Source organism: Sphaeramia orbicularis, chromosome 9 (genome assembly GCF_902148855.1).
Source record: "Sphaeramia orbicularis chromosome 9, fSphaOr1.1, whole genome shotgun sequence".
Lineage (NCBI taxonomy): Eukaryota > Metazoa > Chordata > Actinopteri > Kurtiformes > Apogonidae > Sphaeramia > Sphaeramia orbicularis.
The window spans coordinates 38,212,497-38,226,691 of NC_043965.1; the positions used below are offsets into that span (position 1 = coordinate 38,212,497).

General features: G+C 35.8%; 1 protein-coding gene across 6 annotated transcripts in view; it reads left to right on the top strand.

Moving 5' to 3' along the window:
- Window positions 1-1,086: 1,086 nt before the first annotated feature.
- Window positions 1,087-14,195, top strand: part of add2 (adducin 2 (beta)) — a 39,938-nt gene continuing 26,829 nt past the window's right edge. For 5 of the 6 annotated variants that reach the window (XM_030143725.1, XM_030143721.1, XM_030143722.1 and 2 more), the window contains exon 1: window positions 1,087-1,503. The gene's annotated coding sequence lies outside the window, so the exon portion shown is untranslated. The remainder of the gene's footprint in view (window positions 1,504-14,195) is intronic. The other variant, XM_030143715.1, reaches the window with a different exon arrangement.

Here is a 14,195-nt window from a genome sequence, read left to right on the forward strand (position 1 = left end):
GGCCTACTTATCCTAATTATCCTAGCCTATAGCCTATTCTCATGGTCTACACACTTTTTTTTTAATGCTGCAGGGTACCTTATAGTACAAATTTGTACTTTACATAACTTTGGACCCTTTTTCATAGTCTAAAGGTGTAATTCTGGCCTCCTAAAGACCAATATTGTACTTTTGAGAGAAGATTCTTAAAAAATGTACTTATAGGTACATAAATGTTCTGATCTCATACCTCTATTTTTGAGAGTGCAGAAAGTTTCGATTTGAAATGACTTTAGTTTTGTGTCCTGTCTGTGATCTGCTTTTTTTCCACAAAATTAAACAACTGAATAAACATCCTCCAAGACTGGTGATTCTATAACACTGGTCAACAACAAATTTATTGTTTAAGTTTTTTTAGCTGATTTAGGATAATTTTGGTGTGCTGAATCCAAAAATCAATTTGCTCAATCAGGTCAACTTTCTGAACTATGCTACATATTGATATTTAACATTTTTGCTTACATTTATGGGCATTTTCACAACATATGATACAAAATTCTTTCATATTTCTTGCAATAAACGAGTTCTGAAGATTTTACTTCTGCCAATTTATGATTAATGTTTTTTTTAATATTACAGGTGAATGAAATGGCTTCGACTAGAAGATCTTGCAAAAATAAGCCTGACGTATTCTGCTACATCTGTGGTGAATACACCACTGTACCTAACAGGAATCAAGTGATCAAATGATTTTTTTTCTCTTAAAACCTATTTTGGGTGAGAACTATATAAAAAAATCAACTGATAAAGTCAGAAAAATGTAATCAATTTTGTTAGAAGATCAAATTTTTCAAAATCAAATTAGCAAAAAAACCTGATTGAGAAAAACAGATGTCATTTTTGGATTTAGCGGTGCAAAATGGTCCTAATTCAGTTGAAAAAACCTAGACAACTTGCAAAAAACATTTTTTTGTAACCCAGTGTAATTTTTGCCAGGGGTTGTACACGGCTCCAATCCAAAACACGACCCCTATCCCAGTCTCCAGACTCTTCCATGTTGTCCCAGAAGGTGGCGCTGGTTCTTCATGAGACCAGAGTCTGAGTCCAACTGGGCCTGAAAACCTGCACAGTGTTGTGGAAGTCAGCGTTCAACATCCAGCGGGGCTTGCACCAAAAGCTCCACAAACACATCCATAACAAAGTGCAGGCCTGAGATTGATGTCCACGGCAGCTGTATGAGTGGGAGCCTCGGGGTGTCACACTGTGGACAGGCGTGGCAGTGGGCTGGTCCAGACGCGCTCAGCTTTGGAAAACATCAGGGTCCATTGATCTGGTATCATCTGAGGCCTTGAAATAGTCTGACAAAGGAACCCCGCTGACGCTTAACCCAAAAGTATCCAGGTTTTTTTTTTTTTTTTTTTTTTTTGCCCACGGGCACATCTGTGACTCCTGTGTACGGGGTTTTTTTTGGGCAGTGGGTGTGGCGCACCCACACAGAAGACGCGGTCCTGAGGATGCACTGAGGTGAGTCCAGTCCCTGCTGTTGTTTGTGTGTGCTTGGGTCGGACAGGGTGGTCGTGGTTCTCTGGTGAGGCGGATGCGGGTCCTCCTGACGCGTGCATGAGCGATGTGTGCGCTTTCACTGACGACGCCTGAGCGTGACAACACAAAGCTCCACGGACGACCTGCTGTTTATTATCCCACGGATGCAGCTAATCGCTTATATGATCATTTAAAAAAATCGAGTTGCACATGTTTGCTTTCCCCGCCTGTCAGTGTGCGTCTATTCTGCGGATGAAGGCCCAGTTTGTGCAGGTTTTGACGCGTCTCCAAAGCCAAAGGCTGCACACACACACACACACACACACACACACACACACACTGATGATGGCAGTGTTTTCCTGCAGCCTTAGCTTCGCCTCTAATCTGCTTGGTTTGCCTTCCAGTTGTGTCTGTTCATTCTTTTCCTCCCCCCCAGGCTCTCTGTGTTCACATCAGCAGGATAGTCTGTGTTTATTACCTGTCTATACTCGGTTTTAGGGGGTTTTGAATGCCTTCGGGCCTCAGTGTGCCGTGGCTGCTGTGCTTATTGCGGGTGGCCATTAGCGGATCCTGATCCTCTGCTGGTGCTGATGCTGCAGCATGTGCGAGTGTTGCTAGGCAGCCATGCAGAGCGCGGGGCGGCTAGCTGGAGGATGCTACAAATGCACAGAACGGCTCATGCAGATTTGTTGCATCATCGGAGCTTTGGACACATGCGTACACACACTGTAAGACCGGATAGTTGAGTTTACTTAAAAAATCTCAAGTAACTCGTTGCCTTAAAAAAATGTACACTGTAAGCCCGGATAAGTAGAGTTTACTCAAAAAATTTGAGGCAAGTGATTGCAGTTAAATGATTTGAGTAATGATCGACTAATCAGTTGGTTTAAGTAGGTTCAGCTTTAATGCTAAAAGTATTGAACTTAAACTATTAAGTAGAAAACACTAAAAGACAAGTTATTTGTACTTTAAATCTGTTGTAAAATCAACCCCACTATCCAACCATTCAACTCAGCATTTTAGGTTACACTGACTAATTTTCTCAATTGCAGTCAGATTAATTTATCGTAGATTAAACAACTTTTTTTTTAACCCTCCGGTATCCGGGTGCACCTTTTAGGCACACTTTGCACTTCAATTTAAAAAACTTCATATTATTTTTTGCAATTTAAATAAGGTTAGAATTCAAAAGTTGTTCATTTTTGCATGATTTTTAAAATTCTGGCCACCAACTAAAATGTGCACATTGTAAACAAAAGAAAATTACAAGACTAGCATCTGTCTCCCAAGTGTGCCTAAAATGCACTATTTCTTCCATTTGATATGTATGATTAGGGCTGACCTTGATTTACAAAAATAAAATCAAATTAGAGCAGAAAAATAAATCAATAATAATATTTAATAGTTTGATTTATAGGTGTGCATTTTACGCACACTTGGTGACAGATGCTAGTATTTTTGAACATTTGACCTAGCGCCAAAAATAATAATGCAAATTAACCAATGTTGGAGTTAATCATTGACATATGCCAGGATGAAAAAATCAAATAAAATGTGATCCACTTTTTATGTAGTGTATTAAAAAAACATATTTGTTTGTTTTTTTGCATCTAAAAAAATGGTTTGTTCACGTTACAAACACGGCATTTAAAGGGTTAAAAAATGTGACAATTATTGAGTATTTGGTATTTTTACGGCTCAAGTTGATGAAATAGAAAAAAGTGTAAAAGAATTAAAAACAAATTGTATGAAAATTTTTTTGACATTATTCCACAAGTGTGCAAAAATGGCACACTTGGTGCTTAGTAAGGGCCTTGGTGGACGGGATACCGGAGGGTTAAGATAATCAAATTCAATATTCTACCTATTCCTGGCCATAATAGTTATGAAACTATTCAACTTACTATATTGTAGCATGAATGAAAGTCAGCTCAATGTTATTTGCCAGTAAGGAGTATTTTCAATTTGACAAGACATTAGAATATTCATTGTATAGTAACAATCTCAGATGAACAGGAACACGATTGTTCTTCCTATGGCTCTGACTCATGGTGCAGCTCTACAAAAATACAAATACAAACACAAAAAGGCCAATAAACACTGCCATACACACATTAAATCCAAATTAACACTAACACCACAACCCCTCTGAACCCCTGCACAGAAAAATAACACATTTTCAACAACATGCCCAATACCCACAATGCAATGCGAAGATAGAAAGGTGTGGTCATGACTAAAACTTGGTGATTTAAATCCATTCAACTTAAACTTTTTCGCACTTTCAACTATGTCTACAAATTAGTAGAATATACTGAACATTCTATAGTAATGTCATAAAACTGACATTTTTACGTACATTGTAATTAAAGCATTTTAGTAAATACAACTTCCGGGCTTACAGTGCATCGGTGTTTTCCACAGTAACACGGAGTTTTCTGTGGGCGTGGGGTAAAGGATGCACATATCCCACTGTAAAATGTCAGACTCTGAGGGTGAACGTGTTTGAGGAACAGCACTACAAACAGACTATAAAGAATTTGGTTAATGGATAGAATTTGTGACTTTTTTTTTTCAGTCTGTCACAGTCTAATACACAAAATCTGTTAACTTTAATTTTAACCCTTTCATGCATTTCATGAATTATGAGAACCTTAATCAAAATTTTTTTCCTGAGTGTTTTTATTCCTCTTTAGGCATGAAAAAACAATGTGATTGAAAATTTTCTTCTGAAAAATAAATTAAAAAAAAATAAAAATGAAATAATTTTTTTTGAAAAATACATACAAATAATAATGAAAAAAAAAAAAAAACAATCTTATTTTTCATGAAGTTGCAAAAATATCCACTCAGCTGGACACCACACGTGTAATTTTTGAGGCACAGAAACATGTATTTACTGATAAATTGTGTGAAAACTATGGGGAGGGCTTGTGATTCTGGGGGTTTATGCTCAGGAGAGAGCTACATAATGTTATCAGTTCATGTCAGAAAAGATATGTAGTGTCTCAAAACTTGAATAAAGATATGTGTATATAAAAAAAAAAAAAAAAAAAAAAAAAAAGAACAACAAAATCCATGAATATACAAGAGAATAGCTGTAGAATAGCTGTCCACTGTAGTGACCAGTATGCATGAGAGGGTTAAGGTAGCACTGACTCTGACTAAGATAAGATAAAATAAGATAAGATAAGTTATGGACTACTTTATTGATCTCCCAAGGGAAAATTCAAATTTACAGCAGCACACAATAGGCACTAATACAATAGAAAAATAAAGAGAGGATAAAAAAAAAAGATTACACATTTGTTGAAGTGACTAAAATGACAAGTAGTAGTAGTAATAATAATAATGTAAAAAATGTATTTATTTATTTGCACAAATAAAACAGCAAAAGAAAATAACAACATTCAAACAAGTAAGAAAATTCTGCAGGAGAGGTTAGAAGCCAATAAAGGCTTATATGAATACCTCCCCAAAATGAACAATATGCAAGAAAAAAAAATTAAAAATACAATATAACTGAATTAATAAACTAAAATAAAAACAGTAAAAATGTAAATCACATTACAAATCATCAAATACAAATTAAATGATATATAGCCTTACATTTTTTCATGAATTAAAGTCCTTTTCAGATGCTTTTTAAACAATGATAAAGTAGATGTTGATTGAAGTTCCAGTCATAGATTATTCTACAGATTTGGTCCACGATATTTAAGAGAATACTGACCGACAGAAGTCCGGCAGTACGGAAGATCAAATTTGCTTGAATATCATGTCGAATAGTTGTGAATAACACAAGACAACATAACAAGTTCTGGAAAACTTTGGGAAGAATGTGAGTTAAGTGAACATATTCGTACATGAAGACACAGGTCTGGTAAACGTTCACATCAAAAACTGAGAGAAGTTTGAATTTTTTGAAAAGAGGAGCAGATGAGTCGAGTCTCTTAGAAAAACTGATCATTCTTAAAAATTTCTTTTGAATTAGGAGAATCTTATGTAGATACGTGGGACAGGTTGCCGCCCAAACAGTATTGCAATAAATAATGTAAGGATAAATTAAGCAATAATAAAAAGTCAAGAAACAGGAATAATTTATCAATGAACGGACTCTGTTCAAAATGCTGATTGACTTCATGATTTTTTTTACAGACAAGATCAATATAGGATTTCCAACTCAATTTTTCATCTACACTAACACCTAAAAATGTAATGTAAGAAACCTGAGTTATTTCAAAGTTATCTATGAATATTTAATACATATATTATATATATATTAGTAGGTTAAATTCACTTAAGTGTGCAAGTGAATCAGTATTATTGAGTGTTTTAAAAATACCCTGTGTATCAGAGTTGCAAAAATCAGTTATTTATTAATCATCAATTGTTTTGAGACTTTATTAATTCATTTAGCTTAAAACTTGAACTTGTCCATGCCAGAGTGTTAACTCCAGGTTAATTTTCACCTTTAGCTTGTGTTGTTTACCTTAACAAACATGATGGTTTGAGCTTTGGGTTGCACTGATCAACCTTTTTCAGGATTTTTGGACCAAACACCTAATCAAAGGATTGAGAAGATCAACAGTACATGAAATGACAATAAAAATAACACTGGTCAACAACAAATTTATTGTTTAAGTTTTTTGAGCTGATTTAGGATAATTTTGGTGTGCTGAATCCAAAAATCACATTAATTTTGCTCAATCAGGTCAACTTTCTGAACTATGCTACATATTGATATTTAACATTTTTACTTACATTTATGGGCATTTTCACATCATATGATACAAAATTCTTTCATATTTCTTGCAATAAACGAGTTCTGAAGATTTTACTTTTGCCAATTTATGATTAATGTTTTTTTTAATATTACAGGTGAATGAAATGGCTTCAACTAGAAGATCTTGCAAAAATAAGCCTGACGTATTCTGCTACATCTGCGGTGAATACACCATTGTACCTAACAGGAATCAAGTGATCAAATGATTCTTTTTCTCTTAAAACCTATTTTGGGTGAGAACTATATAAAAAATCAACTGATAAAGTTAGAAAAATGTAATCAATTTTGTGAGAAGATCAAATTTTTCAAAATCAAATTAGCAAAAAAACCTGACCTGATTGAGAAAAACAGATGTCATTTTTGGATTTAGCGGTGCAAAATGGTCCTAATTCAGTTGAAAAAACCTAGACAACTTGCAAAAAACATTTTTTTGTAACCCAGTGTAATCATCAGTTGAAGCCCTGCATTCTACTCACATTTTCCAAGAAGCCAAATATCCCTATAGAGACTGTTGATGGATCCAACACAGTGTAAAGTACATATATGGTCACATTCATGTTCAGTGTTTCAGTTTGTGCATCCATCGTCTGAGGTTAATGAGTGCATTAGCTCCAGGTTTTAATAGAGCATAGACGCTATTTTAGTAATAACCGTGTTTTGCCAAAATAGGAGAAGACTTCTATTAATCCTGCAGGAAATTGTTGTGCCATAACATGCTTAACGAAATAATATATTATTATAAATACTGCGCCCAAAACAATAAGTAAACACTGAGATATAATAAAATCATTAATATTCATTCTCACGCAATATGGCATTTACACAATGGCATTATCAAACTCATGAAATCAATGAACTTACACTGATTTATGTTTATTTCCAAAATGCTTTAATGGTTTTTATTTTTAAAAGGTAAATATACCAAATGTTTGCTAACTGTTTAGCTTAACTGCTGAGGGTCCAGCGATCGGCCATTATGATATGAACCCTAATGAAAGGGGAGCCACAGAAAATCAATCCAGACCTACTTAGGTAATTATTCCTCTATCTGCCTCCTGCTGCTGGTTGTCAGCGCTTTAGACGGATACGTCCTAAAATCACTCCAAGTGGGTATATTTACAGTCATCAATACAGGAGGGTGAGCTGTATGTGAAGAGGATGACTTTGTTTACTTCTCTTTTAGATGAGGACTGAACTTCAACCTGACGCCTTTAGTGTTTCAATGCAATGACCAGAGGATAAAATGACTCATTCACTCGAGTAAAAATACACTTTAAAGGGTATATATGTAGTATTGATATTCCAAACTCTCAACAGCAGGGAAATCAGATACTAGAACACATGTGATTACACCCTAAACTACCAGCAAATCAACATTATGTATCCACAGATTGTGTCACTCACTGAATAAACTATGAAGCTCATTGTTTACACACATCTGTACAAGGTACAAGGTACAAGGTAACTTATTTGTACCCGTGGGTAGATTTGTTTTGCAGCAAGCTATCACTTACTGCCGGTCGCTGCGTACGCAAGCGCCCAACAAAAATCCTTCAAAAGAATTACAGTGGAGATAATGCAAGCACATACATCACATACATAAGACATAAGACATTATAAACACAGTACACATGGTCACGTGATAGAACTTTTTCAATGGATTTGGTCGTGGGAGGGGGACAGGAAGAGAAGAAGAATGTTGTGAGGCAGACGGAGATGGGGGGGGGGGGGGGGGATTAAATGTGTGTATGTGGTGAGTCCTTGAAAGTCTGTTTGTGTATGAAAAATAAGAGACTCAGACTTCTGTCCTTTATCAGTTCATTCAGTCCTGAATCTTGGCCTTGGAAGGATGTTTTGACTGCATTATGGTATCATCACATTTTCTTCAAACTAAAACTCATTACTGGTTATTTTGACAGTGGCTTATCTTATAATACTCACATGCTGCACCAGATGATAGTTTACGTTATAGCTCTGTTAGCTTAGCTCTGTTTTTAGACTGAAAACAGCCACAGTAAAACCACAGATCACCTCTGTTTTCTGTACAGTTTGTGTTGTCAGTAACTGAACTGCAGATCTGTTTGGAATCGAACAAACAAGGTCAGAACTGTCAGTTTAGTCTAATGGTGGGAATCGAAAACCGGTTCCGACTTAGACCTGGTTCCAACTGATCAGTTCCATCCAAACTGTACACCTCCAGCGTTATCAAATTCTTCTTAACGATTCTTTCATTTCCCAGGACGACATTTTCTGGTTTTCCCTACGCTGCCTCGGTACATTACATAATTACATCACCCGCTGACCTGCTTCAACTGCAAGGAATCATGGAGAGGAAAAAGCGATCCAAAGCTTGGCTACATTTCACCAGAACAGATCTGAATAATGCCGTGTGTAATCAGTGTAATGCTCAGAAATCGATAGGAGAATTGATAAGGAATTGGATTGGTGAGCAGAATCGACAATGGCATGGATATTGATAAAATTCCATCAGTTCCCACCCATAGTGTAGTCTGAACTGTGGATCCACAAGTGGTAACTTAGCAAAGATAATAACATCCCATAATTCAGTCATAACAATAATAGTTCTGCTGGGTGTCTGTGAATTGGCTTATTAAGAATCTGGTTTAAACAAGCTCTAAATGAAAAACATCATGAGACTTGTTATGATGTGGTGTTATATAAATGAAATTTGATTGATTGATAATAATTCAATACCTTCATAAGCCTCATAATCAAACTCACCCATGTAGAAGAAATCCTGGCAATAGAATAGAATAGAATAGAATAGAATAGAATAGAATAGAATAGAATAGAATAGAATAGGCTTTATTGTCATTGCACTCCAAGTTACAACAAAATTAGTTCAGGATGCCCTTACCGAAGTGCAACAGATAAAAGAGCAATACATCTAAAAACAATAAATATAACAGCACACAGTGTAAAAACCATAAAATACAGCATACCGGAAAACTATAACCTCTCTCTCACCCACACATTATTCATATATTGCACATATTATTGTTCAAGAAGAGCCTGGTGGCCCAGGGGTAAAAAGTGTTTCTGAGTCTATTTGTGCGATGTCATCATCAAACTCTATTGTTTTCATTTACAGCTGTGTCCAGTAGTGAAAACAACAACAGTGCTTCTAGATTTTATCACATTGTCACCTTCCTTAAACTCTAACAGTTGTTTCTCTCTGGTTCTCATCCCATTCGTATGGTGGCCCGAGGTGCAACAACCCAAAAAATTATCCACTAGCCCAAAAAACTATCCACTATAACGAAAAAAAAGAGAACAGCCCAAAAAATTATAAACTATAAGGAAAAACAAAAAGAGAACAACCCAAAAAATTATCCACTATAAGAAAAACAAAAAGAGAATAGCTCAAAAAATTATAAACTGTAAGGAAAAAAAAAAAAAAGAGAATGGCCCAAAAGATTATCCACTATAAGAAAAAAAAGAAAATGGCCCAAAAAATTATCCACTATAAGAAAAAAAAAGAGAACAGCCCAAAAAACTATCCACTATAAGATAAAAAAGAGAACAGCCCAAAAAATTATCCACTATATATTTTTAAAATAACTTTATTTTTATTTTTCACCGACCTCCACTTCTGGTGGGCTACTTCCTTAGCATTAGCCACATTAGCTGAAGGCCGTAAAAATTTTCAGCCTTTGCTTTTATTTTTTGTGGTGGCCTTAATTTTAAAGCAAGAGACCTTTTTGGTAAACAGCGCCCCCTTAATTGAAAGGGTGGATGATGTTTTTTTTTTCTTATAGTGGATAATTTTTTGGGCTCCTTTCTTTTTCTTTTTATAGTGGATAATTTTTTGGGCTGTTCTCTTTTTTCATAGAGTGGATAATTTTTTGAACTGTTCTCTTTTTTTCTTAGAGTGGATAATTTTTTGGGCTGTTCTCTTTTTTTCTTAGAGTGGATAATTTTTTGGACTGCTCTTTTTTTTCTTATAATGGATAATTTTTTGGACTGCTCTTTTTTTTCTTATAGTGGATAATTTTTTGGGCTGTTGCACCTCTGGGCCACCGCACATTTGGTCACTTACTGATGCTTTGGTCAAAAGCTCCCTGGTGTTAGTTTTCATCCCTATGGGAGACCAGCAGAGTGACTCCCTACTCCCTCTAGTGGTCACATAAATCCCCAGGACCATCAGTGTGTATACATTTACTTGTCTACAGTTCAGTACATTGGCATCTCTGGAATAACTTCATAGCTCATTATTCTAAACAATCTATTGATAATTTTAGGTTGTTGATTGTATTAGTTGAAATCTGGGATACTGATTGGGGGGGGGGGGGGGGGGGGGGGAAACATGACAAATTCATGGGGCCCAGTATTTGTGGGGGCCCGTAGAGCAGTGGAGGGGGCCCAGTGGATATAGTTTTGAAGCTGTGAAAATTTCATGTAAGATCCGCTGCACAAGAGAGTTACAGAAGTTGGGGGGGTGAATGTTGAAAGCAGGTGAAGTTTCGGCTCACGCTGTCGTAAGTGACATTGTTTATGGACCCCCCCCCACCCCACCCCCTGGTCCGACAGATTGAGAGTATGCTCAATTTCTGTAAGGTCCACAATGATACACTTTCATGGGGCCTCTGGTACAAATACTAATATAACCCCTTTAAAGCATTAAGTACTTTGTAAATAAGAAACTATAAAGTGAGAGAAACAGCAGGAAATTAGTGATGGGACTTTTGTCTCTTTGAAGGGAGTCGTTCAATCAGGAGTCGTTCACTGAAAAGAGTCGTTCAAAAGACTGGCTCTTTTATGTTTTTGGCATTATTTTGAAACACCAATGTTTTAATGACTAAATAGGCTACATGTGATGATTGACATTACATTTTAAAGGTGTTTAATTGGCGCGGCAGTAAATATTATCTTACTGTAAAAAAGAATAGTTAGTTCAAATGTGTGGGCTAAATACATGACATGAGAGGTGACATTAGGCAAATGATGGAACTGGACCAAAAACATCACAGTACATTATGTGGACTAGTCTGTAGTCTAAAAATGAAGATGAAAATAAAACATTTTCTTATGAAATAACATTTTATTCTCCTCAAAACAAGAGCAATAAATGTGTGTAAACCTAGGGAAAAACTGCACAAAACACAACAGTGATTAATCACTGCAATTCCAGCACTGAAATACCTAAAAAACTCTAGTGCAAATAAAATACTTCAAGTAACATTGCAAAATACCTGATATCTCTAATGTAAATACCAAAATGATACCACATCAGGAGTCAGGAGTTCTCTCACTTCTACTCTGTATATAAAGATAAGGGATTGTAGAAAAATAAATAATATAAATAATGTTTTACATCTTTTGAAGATTATAAAAGCTGTATGTATGACATACATACATACATACATACATACATACATACATATATATCACTGGGGAGTCCCTAGTGACACTAAATTGACAGGCAATCGGACACTCCCTCCTTAAAAAACAAAACAAAAAAAAAAAAAAACGGCTCTTTACAAAGACTCAGTTCCCATCGTTCATTTCTAAGAGCTGTTCAAAAGATTCGATTCGTTCGTGAACGTCACATCACTACAGGAAATCCCCTCCTAATTTCTGAGCTCCTTGTGGGCAGATGGGGGTTGGAGCTGGGTTAACCATCGTGGTGTGACTGAGGATAAGATTAGGAGGCAGCCATGGTGGGCCAGCCGCCGTCTCTCCTCTTAGACATTAGAAACCTCCCTGGAGAGGGACGCTCTCTGTCTGCTGAATGTTAGCAGCTGTGCCCCCTCTCCCCCCAGAGGGAGTCATATATACGCACTGTGAACCGTCCTCCATTATGACTGAGAAAGACACAGGAGAGGACACTGCTGCTGCCTGACGAGATGAAAATGGAATCTGTTAATCATTTTAAAAGCACAGATATGAACCCATCTGAATGCATCTTAATGTCATTTGCACAGATGTTTGTTTTGGCTCCTAAACCAAAAAACCCATGGCAGCTTTAATAGGACGATGCCAACTATGTAGCGGATATTATCTGAGAGCAATTTGGCTGTCAAATGTCTAAATGTTGTAAGTCAGTGCATGTTAACGAAGCTCTCTTGATACTGATGTTTTAATGTAATGTTTTAGTTCTTTTTTTAGAACAAGGAGTGTAGCATTTCCAACATCCAGTGCACCTTTTATCCAGAACCTCTATTAAAGTCATCTGTCACTTTCACATGTGTGAGGCATAGATTTAGTTATGTACATGGATTAGACTACTGGTGTTTGATCAAGTATTTTAAATGTTTTAGATCAGGGGTTCCCAAAGTGGGGTACTTGGAAGAAGTCTAAGGGGTACTTGAATTTTTTTTTTTGAAAAATACATTAAATAAGTCATCATGCTAAATAAACTAATAATGACAATGCTGAAATCTAAAACACAATAAATACAAATATAATAGTTTTATTGTCAATCATCTTGTTTAGCTTTGGTAACATTTTTAGAATATTTCTGTTTTATATTATTCAAAATAAGTTTATTTGAGTAGCTAAGTAATTATTTTTTGTTGATGAAAGGTTCATTTATTAATTAATGACCCATTTATTTGCTTTTCTTATCAATGAAAGAGGGCCTGTTTCAGTTTATATTTTGCACACAAATTTTACTTAAAAAATATGTTATTTTTTATATATTACAGCTAAATATATGTTGTTTGTTTACAAACTTTTGAAAGTATAAATAGATACCTTTGGCACAGGAACAAATTTTGGCTCATTTTTTCAATCAAAAATGCTGAAGTGACAGTTGGGGGTACTTGGCTAAAAAAGTATATTTCAGGGGGTACTCCACTGTAAAAAGTTTGAGAACCACTGTTCTAGATGAAACAGAAGACTGTCATCAAATGCTCACTGAGTATTTTTACATTCTGAATCCATGACAAGCTGTTTCCACAACTAATACAAATATATATTCCATTCAGATTGTTGTTTATGTGCTGATATTCATACTATTCATACTAAAGATTTTTTTCATAGTTTTCCAGTGGCAGACGTTCCACAGTGAACCCACTTTTATTAGTCTTTGGTTCATTTATTTGTGTATTTGGACCCTAATAGTTCATAAAGTTTGAATTTGAACCCTCCAGGTGCTGCAAAACTATTTTTATATTCATTTTGGCAAAAATCGAGTGGATTTCTACAACCTGTTTTAATTCCTGCTTAATTTGTTACGTCTATAACTAGTTACGTCACAAGATTTGCACATATAAGGTCAAGACTTCCAGCAAACATTTCTCCGAATATGCCATAACTGTTTGTCAGCAGCAGCGGTTGTAGTCCATACTGAAAATATGTCCAAACTTCAAGACGATATCCTAAAATGTTCAGTTGTTGGTTGAACAGGACAGAGCAGCACAGTCAACAACCTGGAGGGGGCGGGGCCTGAAGTGGCTCATGTGCATTTAAAGGGCCAGCACTCAAAACCACCTTTCTGGTGTCATTACTCAGAAATAGGGTTGAAGATGGACCTGTGGAGTTGAATTAATGAAGAATTCAGACCCAAGCAGAGCATTTACAGTTTATGTAGAGCACAGGGAAATGTTTGAAAATGCATAATTCCATTTAAAAATGCAAAATATCACTCCTTAAAAAAAACAAAAACAAAACAAAAAAAAAAAACGCATACACCCCTAAAATTTACAGCTAAAGGATGAAAAATACTCACATTTTACTTATTTATGGGACTCACATATAGAAGTTTGCTCGTACATTCTGACACAGAGCCCTGTTCTGATGAAGGCTGGTAAAGGCTGTGCTGAAATGTTAAATTCTACTGTTTGGTGAGCCAAGTAAATAAATGAAATGTGAGTATTTTGTCCCCACTGACCTGGAAATTTGAGTCGTGGTACCTTTTTTATGT